This window comes from Mesocricetus auratus, unplaced genomic scaffold (assembly GCF_017639785.1).
Source record: "Mesocricetus auratus isolate SY011 unplaced genomic scaffold, BCM_Maur_2.0 Super-Scaffold_100014, whole genome shotgun sequence".
Lineage (NCBI taxonomy): Eukaryota > Metazoa > Chordata > Mammalia > Rodentia > Cricetidae > Mesocricetus > Mesocricetus auratus.
In genome coordinates, this window is record NW_024429197.1 from 10,275,257 (window position 1) to 10,284,488 (window position 9,232).

A 9,232-nucleotide genomic window follows, 5' to 3' on the forward strand; every position below is an offset into this window, starting at 1 on the left:
TGCCTTTTTTATCCCTCTTGCTGAAGGTAGAACCCAGGGCTTTGTCTGTGCTAGGCAATTACTTTTATCAACAGAATTATATACCTAGCCTCCTATAACTCTTTTAATGTTTTTTAATTTTTAATTTTATTTTATTTAGAGACAGGGTTTCTCTGTGTGGCCCTGGCTATCCTGGAACTAACTCCATAGACCAGGCTGGCCTTGAACTCAGAGATCTGCCTCCCGAGTGCTGGGATTAAAGGTATCCACCTGTTTGATTTTATTTTTATTTTATTTTATTTTATTTTTTATTTGTGGTTTTTCAAGATAGGGTTTTTCTATGTAACTGTCCTGGATGTCCTGGAACTCACTTTGTAGACCAAGCTGCCCTCAAACTCACAGAGATCACCTTCCTCTGCCTCCTGAGTTGGGATTAAAGGCATATGCCATTGAGCCCTGTTTTATTTTATGTTTAATTTCTAATAAAAATTAAAGGGTATGTGCATTTGTATAAACGTGTGTGTGTGTGTGTGGGCACCTGAGGAGGCCAGAAGAGGGTGTCAGATCTCCTGGAGATGCAGCTACAGGCAATTGTGAGCCACCCAGTATGGTGCTAGGAGCCAAATTTGGGTTCTCTGGAAGAGCAGGAAATGCTCTTAACTTTGAAGCCAAGTTTATAAGCCTCAGAAGCACTTTTTAGGGAAAGATATATATGGAAGAATGCACACATCAAATACACATCTTGATGAATTGTCACCCACGTGGCAGAAGCCAGACAAGGTACCTTTCCTCATTTCCTATACCCAGAAGCCCCTTCCTGACCTTTCAGCTTTGACAGAGTTTTTAATTTGTTTTGTTTTGTTTTGTTTTGTTTTGTTTTATTTTATTTTATTTATTTATTTATTTATTTTTATTTTTTATTTTTTTGTTTTGTTTTGAGACAGGGTCTCATGTAGCCCAGGCTGGCCTGGAAAGGACGAGGTAACTGAGAATGACCTTGAACTCCTGACCCTGCTGCCTCCACCTTCTAAGGGCTGGAACTGACAAGGTATGCCACCAGGCAGGATTTATTCAATGCTGGGGATTTAACTCAGAGATTCCAGTATGCTAGGCAAGCTCTCTATCAAAGAGCTACAGTCCCAGCCTGTATGTAGTCCAGTCTTTTTCATTCCTGTATTCTCAGTACCAGTGCAGAGCCAGGAATTAGCAGACACCCATGGGTTTGTTGAATGAATGAATGAGTTGGAGATACTGTTACTGTTTAGAGATTTTTTTTTTTTTGGTTTTTTCGAGACAGGGTTTCTCTGTGTAGTTTTGGAGGCTGTCCTGACACTTGCTCTGTAGACCAGACTGGCCTCGAACTCACAGAGATCCGCCTGCCTCTGCCTCCCGAGTGCTGGGATTAAAGGCATGCGCCACCAACGGCCGGCGAGATCTTTTTTTTTTAAAGTGGAAAATGTATTAAAAAAATAAGCCTATATAAACTTGTATAACAGGCTGTTTCAATATACTCAGACACTGCAAATTTAAAGCAGGTTATACAGACTTATCTTTTCATCATTGCCTTGTTTAGGAATCTTTTTTTTTTCTTTTTTTCTTTTCTTTTTTTTTTTTTTTGGTTTTTTCGAGGCAGGGTTTCTCTGTATTGTTTTGGAACCTGTCCTGGAACTCGCTCAGTAGACCAGGCTTGGTCTCGAACTCACAGGGATTCACCTGCCTCTGCCTCCCGAGTGCTGGGAGTGCCCGGCTTGTTTAGGGATCTTAATCAGTTATTTTTCTCTGCCTTTTAAAGAATTAAAAGGCCGGGCATTGGTGACACATGCCTTTAATCCCACCACTCGGGAGGCAGAGGCAGGCGGATCTCTGTGGGTTCGAGACCAGCCTGGTCTACAAGAGCTAGTTCCAGGACAGCCTCCAAAAGCCACAGAAAGACCCTGACTCGAAAAACAAAATAAATAAACAAACAAACAAACAAACAAATAAATAAATAAATAATTAAAAGACAGGATAATCTGCCAGAGTGAAGACTACAGAAGCCAAGGCCTGGTCTCTCCTGGAGGGCTGGGTGTTTTAAGCAAAGGGGGGAGGCCTTCCTTTTCCCAATTTAGGGAGTTGGCCAGTTCGGAAAAAGCACAGGGAGGGTGATAGGTCTGAAAGTTTGGGGTAACCAAGTCCTAATCTGGCCTTCGACTTGACAGACTAGTCTGAAGATCGAGGGGGGGAGGTACTACTGGTGCCCCTGCTTGTGGAAGAAAAAGCCCACTCAGCCTCCTTCTCAGGACAAGATGGCGAAGAAGAAGCCAGCCATCTTGGAAAGTCACCATCTTTGTTACCCAGCCATGCCCCTTGCCCTGTCTGCCTATCAGAGACTCACTCCATCTAACTCCTAGTCCCTCGACACTTAATTCATCAAAGAAGGCCACATAGAATCCAGTGTTCCCAGCTCCCTGTGACCCCAAGGAGGTCTCTTCTGCTTTCTGGGCCTCAGTTTGGGGGAAAAGGGAGGCTGGACTAATGATCTCCTTAGGGCTTTTCCAGATGTGGTGTCTGGAGCAAGATTAACCCCTGGGGTTCAGGCCCTACTCCACTGGGAGTTATTCCTGTTTCCTGCTTGACAATGAGGCCCTGAGGGGTTTGGAAACTTGATCTTTGTACAGGGTCAGAACCTGGGCCTGAGAGTCAGGAGACAGAGTTTGAGTCCAGGGCCGACCTCTGGGTGATCTTGGCTCAGGCCCTATCCCTTCCTGGACCTCCCAGAGTCACCTGGTAGGAAAAGGATTGTGGGAGAATGGTTGAGCTGACTTCAGACCTCTAAGCACTAAGGTTTAGTTCCTGGGGAAGGGCAGCTTTCTGGCTCTGGGTTCAACTCTGCCAGGCAACTGGGAGAGGGGAGGGAGAGAAACACATGGTGTGATACTGCCCAGGGGAAGGGAACTCACAGTCTGGCCAGGGACCCAGTGTTCAGCCAGCAACCAAATGGAAAATGGACTGATGGTCCAAATGATTCTCAGTGTGCGGGGAGGGGGGGGGCTAGAGGGAGATGCTTTGGAGAGCTCTGAGTGGGGGTATAGAAGACCCCAGGGGTGGTTGTGGGGGAGGCAGAAATGGCTTCCTGGGGGAGAAGATTTTTGAAATTGGCAGGGCAGTCAGTCCAGTGGTGCCTCCCAGAGATGGGAGGAGGCAGGAAGAAGGAAATTGGGTCCAGGTGGCCACAGAGCAGCAGCTTGGCCTGGTATGGGAGAGGTGGGGCTCGCCTGTGGGAGCCTGGACAACAGCCACAGCTGGGCCACAGAGGGAAAGGGGGAGGGCCTGGCCTCAGCTGTGTGAGACACCACCTTCTCAGGCCACAGATACAGTTACAGACTGGAGGGGCCGCTCTCTGGACAGCCCTGTCTCACTGTCCTAGCACTGCAGGACAAAGGTTCCCAGCCCCTCCTTAGCTCCTTCTATAGGGGCCATCAAGACACCTTCAATGTGGATGACAGACTCTTTCTGGCATTCCAAACAGAGGCCACACAGAACATGTCTGTGTCTCATTCCTCACACAGATGACTGAGGCCAGCGGCTGCTAGCCAGATTAGGGGAAAGTCTAAGATACTGATAATGGGCACCAGAGCTGGAGTCAAAAGCGTGACTGCCAGGGCTTGATTCTGTTACTTATGAACTGTGCAACCTCAGGCAAGTCTCTCAAACCTTACTGTGCCTCAGTTTCCTCACCTGAAAAGTGGGATACTAATATTACTTCTGGGGCATTGTGAGAGTTAAATTGGGAGCTGGGTGTGTGGCACTGGGATCTACGGAAGCACAGCCGGCTCAGAGGCAGCTCAGTTAGCAGACACCCAGTCACTGCAGTCTCAGCACAGGTTCCTTTATCTCTGAAATGGCGTCGGTAGTTCCTGCCTTCTGAGGCCCTTTTACTCAGAGGGACAAACTGTTCCTCTCAAGAACCCACTGGAGGCCCTTCTAGGCCCCACCTCCCTGCCCATTGCTTTCCTCGGCACTCACTCCTGGTGAACAGCTGCCTTTGGCTACCCCTCAGGTCCAGGAATCTAGCCTGGCAGTGTGGTTTGAAATAGGGAACGGCATGCCCACGCCCTGTCAGCTGGCTCAAGGATTCTAGGATCCTTGGTCAAACCAGAGCTGTTTTGGAAGGGAGTGAGGGTGGACTCTTGCTGGGCATGCCCTCCTAGCCTGTCTGATTCTTCATTCTGTGGGGGAGGGGATCAAGTGGAAGAGAACTGGGGTGACCTTCTGAAGTGTTGAGGCCTCATGTCCTTGATTGCCTGGACTTAAGGGCGGTACTAATTAAGACTAAATCTGGAGCCAGGGTTACAGAGAGAAACTGTGTCTCTAAAAACAAGCAAACAAAACAAAAAACTGGGTCGGTGGTGACCCACATACCTTTAATCCCAGCAACTGGGAGGCAGAGGCAGGCAGATCTCTGTGAATTCAAGCCCAACCTGGTCTACAGAGCAAGTACTAGGACAGACAAGGCTATCCAAAGAAACCCTGTCTCGAAAAACAAAAACAAAACAAAAGAATAAATCAGGACTGGAGAGATGGCTCAGACTGCTCTTCCAGAAGACCCAGGTTCAATTCCCAGTACCCACGTGATGGCCCGCAATTATCCATAATTCCAGTTACAGGGGATCTAACTCCCTTTTTTGAGCTTGTGACACCAGGCACACACGTAGTGCGCATACCGTGAAGGCCAAACACCCATACACACACAAATTAGTAAACCTAAAACTTTTGTTTAAAAAAGTAAATGACAGGCCTGGAGAAATGGCTCAGTGGTTAGGAGCACTGACTGCTCTTCCAAAGGACCCAGGTTCAATTCCCAGCACCCAAGTGGCAGCTCTCCAGTTCCAGGTAATCTGACACCCTGACACAGACAAATGTGCACATAAAGTAAAAATAAATAAATAAAACATTAAAAAAGAGAAATAAATGACAGGGCTTGCACTGCTCTTGTGGAGGACCTGAGTTCAGTTCTCAGCACCCATGTCAGGAGGCTCACAACCTTCCTGTAGTTCCAGCTCCAGGCGATCTGATGCCCTCTCCCTGCCTTCATGGGTATCTGCACTCACAGATGCACATACCCACAAACGGACACACATAGACACACACAATTAAAAAAAAGGAAATAAGCTGGGCATGGTGCCTCGCCCATTTAATCTCAGCACTCAGGGGCTCCAGACCCACAAGCTGAATGAGTTAGATAAGATCATCACCATGGAACACACATCTTTTTGGGGGGGGGTTTCTGTGGCTTTGGAAGCTGTCCTGGAACTAGCTCTTGTAGACCAAGCTGGTCTCGAACTCACAAAGATCCGTCTGTCTCTGCCTCCCGAGTGCTGGGATTAAAGGCGTGCGCGCCCAACGCCCGGCCAGAACACACATCTATAAACTCTCCCACAAAGCAGCCAATGAGCATCAGCTGTCTGCTCTTCTGCGTTCGTAACTCCAATTGTATGAAGGCAGAGAGGAAAACTTACTGGGTAGGAGAACTAGGATGTGTGGAAGGCTTCCTGGGGGAGGGGCATCCATGTTGGAGCTTTAGGGGTAAGTGGGGGAGGGCATACCAGGAGACAAAGGAAACAACCTGCTTGGGTGAGGCTGGCTGGGAGGAGCAAGTAGCAAGTCAGCTGGAGGAGCCCTTGGGGTGCTTCAAGGACCATGCTGCCAGAGCTGGGACTGTGGGTGCAGAGCAGGACTCTGGCTGTTTTAGAGAGACCGTGCTAACTGTGGTGTGGAGACTGAACCGGAAGGGAGAGGCTGGAGGTCATGCTGGGGAGGAGATCCGAGCATACTCCCGGCGGGAGGGCCCCCCCACCTCTAGTTCAGCCCTGACCTCTCTTACTTCCTGCCTTCCCAAGTGCGTACTTGTTCCTCTGCCTGGAACATCTTCCTCCTCCCTTTGCCTGGCTCACTCCTCGCCCTTCAGGTCCCAGCAGCTTGTCCTCCTGGAATGCTGCTAGGCACCCCCATCTAGGTTAGTTCCTCCCTGTGCACTTACAGACCTGCGGACTTCCTGACTGGACTTGGACCTAGGGCCTGTCCACCAGGCCTGCTGTGGCTCAGTGCCTGGCACCCAGGGTACCCCATCTATGATTCAAGAAATGAGCAATTTGAGCCTGTTGGGACAAGTATGACTGTGGAGTGCACATGAGGAGGCCAGCAGTGACTGAAAAGAGAAGAGACGGGGTTGATGGGACAGGAACAAGGGCTGAGGGGAGGTGAGCATGGGGGGGGGGGAGTGGGGGGGACGGACGACGAAAGATGGACAATGACTCAGAGGTTTGGCCTGTCGCACAGTCCCCACCCCGACTCATTTGGATAAGCCCTGCCTTTAACCAAGATAGGAAGCATAAAGGAGGGGTTGGCAATAGGGAGAGGAAACAGAGGAGGCCAGGGCGGGAGGCTGTGGCCCTGGCATATGCTCTCTAGAAGGCTCCCGTCTGCCCACTGGTGAAACCATATCAGGACCTGTCACTCTATAAAAATGTCTCTGGCATTATGGATATAGTCACTGGGTGGCATGCTTCCCTAGCAGGCATGAGGCCCTGGGTTTGATCCCCGGTTCCTCATTAAACTGAGTGTAGTGGTGCACACCTATAATTCCAACACTCATGAGATGGAGGATGAGAAGTGGAAGGTCAGCCTCAGCTACATATGCAGTTAAAGGCCAACATGGGATACACAATACCAGTGATTAAGAGCCGCCCTGTGTTCTTCCAGAGGAGACTTGAGTTCAGTTCCCAGCACCCATATCAGGCATCACATAACTGAATGTAATTTCGGTTCCAGGGGAATCTGATACCTTTTTCTGTTCTCCTTGGGCACCCACACAGGTGTGATATACATACATACAAACACACACAGACACACACCTGACAAATAAAATATAAATAAGTCTAAAACAAAAACAAACAAAATGGGCCAAGCCAGACAACATGGTGTCATGCCCCTTTAATCCCATTACTGAGGAGGCAGAGGCAGGTGGATCTCTGAGGTCAAGGTCAGCCTGGTCTATACCCCATCTCAAAAAAGAAAAGGAAAGGAAAGAAAAGGAAAGAGAAAAAAGCCTTGAGGCAAGGCAGATGCCTATATTTGAGGCAAGCCTGTTCTACACAGGCAGTACTGGGCCAGCCAGGGCTACATGGTGAGAATGTGTCTAAATAGATTAACAGATAGGAACACTTACTGACCTTGCAAAGGTCCCAGTTCAGTTCCCAGCACACACTTTGGGCAGCTCACAACTTATTCTGTCTCTAGCTACAAGGGCTCTGATGCCCTCTGCCCTCTTCTGGCCTCTGCGGGCACCTCTGTACATGTGGTGCACATGTACTCACACAGGTATACATAGATAAATAATTGAAAAGTGGGATGTGGGGACATGGCTCAGCTGATAAAATGCTTGCCACACAGGGAGCAACATGAGTCTACAATCCCAGGGGAATGAAGACAGGAGGAGCCCTGGGGCTTGCTGGTCAGCCAGCGAGTTTAACTGAACTGGTAAACTCCAGACTCAGTGAGAAACCCTGTGTCAAAAAATAAGGTGGTGTCAGTTTCAGCAGCACACTAAAATTGGAATGATAAGGAAAAGATTAGCATGGCCTCTGGGCAAGGATGACACTCAGGTTCTCTGGAAGCATCCCATAAGGGGAAAAATGATAAGGTGGAGAGTAATTGAGAAAGACACTGGAAGACTGAGCTCTGGCCTCCACGAATGTAGGTGTATACATGGCTACACATATGCATACACTCGAATACAAAGTTGCCTCTTTAAGGTTGATCACCTGAAACAGGCTGTCTCATTGTTTTGTTGTTTCAGGAAAAATCTCACTATGTAACCCAGACTGGTCTTGAATTCATAATCCTTCTGCCCCAGCTTCCCAAGTGCTGAGATTATAGGCTTGCACCACCCTGCCAAAAGCTCTTCCTTTGGGAGGGCTCAGGGGAGGTTTTGAGACAGGGTTTCTCTGCGTAGCCCTGTGCTGTCCTGGAACTTATTTTGTAGACCAGGCAGGCCTCAAACTCACGGAGATCAACCTGGCGAAAGGCTCTTGACTTGTATTTTATTTGTAAATTATTTTTATGTGCATTGGTGGTTTGCCTATGTGTATGTCTACGTGATGGTGTTGGATCCTGGAGTTACAGACAGTTGTGAGCTGCCATGCAGGTGCTGGGAATTGAACATGGGGTCCTCTGGAAAAGCAGTTAGTGCTCTTAATCACTGAGCCATCTCTCCAGCCCTGTATTTTATTTATAACATATCCCGGTGACAAGACTGGCAGGTCGCCTTCCTCCACAAAAGCAGAGAACTTGCGTGCCACATGACTTTGTACACCTGGCAGGCTCCTTGACCCATACATAGCAGGAGGCTCAAAAACTGCTCAGGACTTGTAGCTCAGTAGAGTGCTTGCCTGCCATGCATAAGGCCCTGAATTCAGTCGCTGGCACCACATAAACCAGGAGTGTTTGTGCACATCTCCAGTCTAAAGTGACTAGACTCTGGGCCTTGGTGGCACACGCCTTTAATCCCAGCACTCAGGAGACAGAGGCAGGTGGATCTCTGTGAGTTCGAGACCAGCTTGGTATACAAGAGCTAGTTCCAGGACAGCCTCTAAAGCCACAGAGAAACCCTGTCTCGAAAAACCAAAATAAATAAATAACAAACAAATAAATAAAGTGAGTAGACTCTAGGCACTTGGGAGGTGGAGGCAAGAGAATCAGCTCAGTGTCGTCCCCAGATACATATCCAGTTCAAGGACATTGTGGGATACTCTGGGACTCCTGAGACCCTGGTTTTTTTTTTAAAGAAAGAGGTGGGGGGAAGGCACTGAACTCAGTCTCCAGCATGTCAGGAGCCATGGAATGCTCTTAAGCAAGAGAGTGTCAGGATTCAGCTCGTGTTTTAGAAACCTCACCCTGGTGGCTGTGTGTAAGATGGATTATGGATTGCTGAGGGAAGGCGGGCGACGAGAGGAGGGGGAACTGAGGAGCCACTGGGGGAGACAAAGACACAGCACCTGAGGCTGGGCCTGAATGCCCCCTGCCTGTGAAGCTCTGAGCCCCCTCCCAGTCCTCCCCTTCCACCCCCCAGGCCTGTTGTCTTGAGCAGCAGTGGGAAGGACAGGGCTGGCAAAACTGACACTCACTAATCACTGCCCTCACCCCAGAGCCGCACTGACTGTCTGGTCTCCATGGAGACACGGCAACCTCCGGCCACTTGTTAATGGCAACTCAA

General features: G+C 49.0%; 1 non-coding gene across 1 annotated transcript; it reads left to right on the plus strand.

Annotated features, from left to right (window-relative positions):
- Positions 1-7,541: 7,541 nt before the first annotated feature.
- On the plus strand, positions 7,542-7,646 carry LOC121144240. The gene has a single exon (XR_005881555.1). It is a non-coding gene; the product is annotated as a U6 spliceosomal RNA (small nuclear RNA).
- Positions 7,647-9,232: the final 1,586 nt, after the last annotated feature.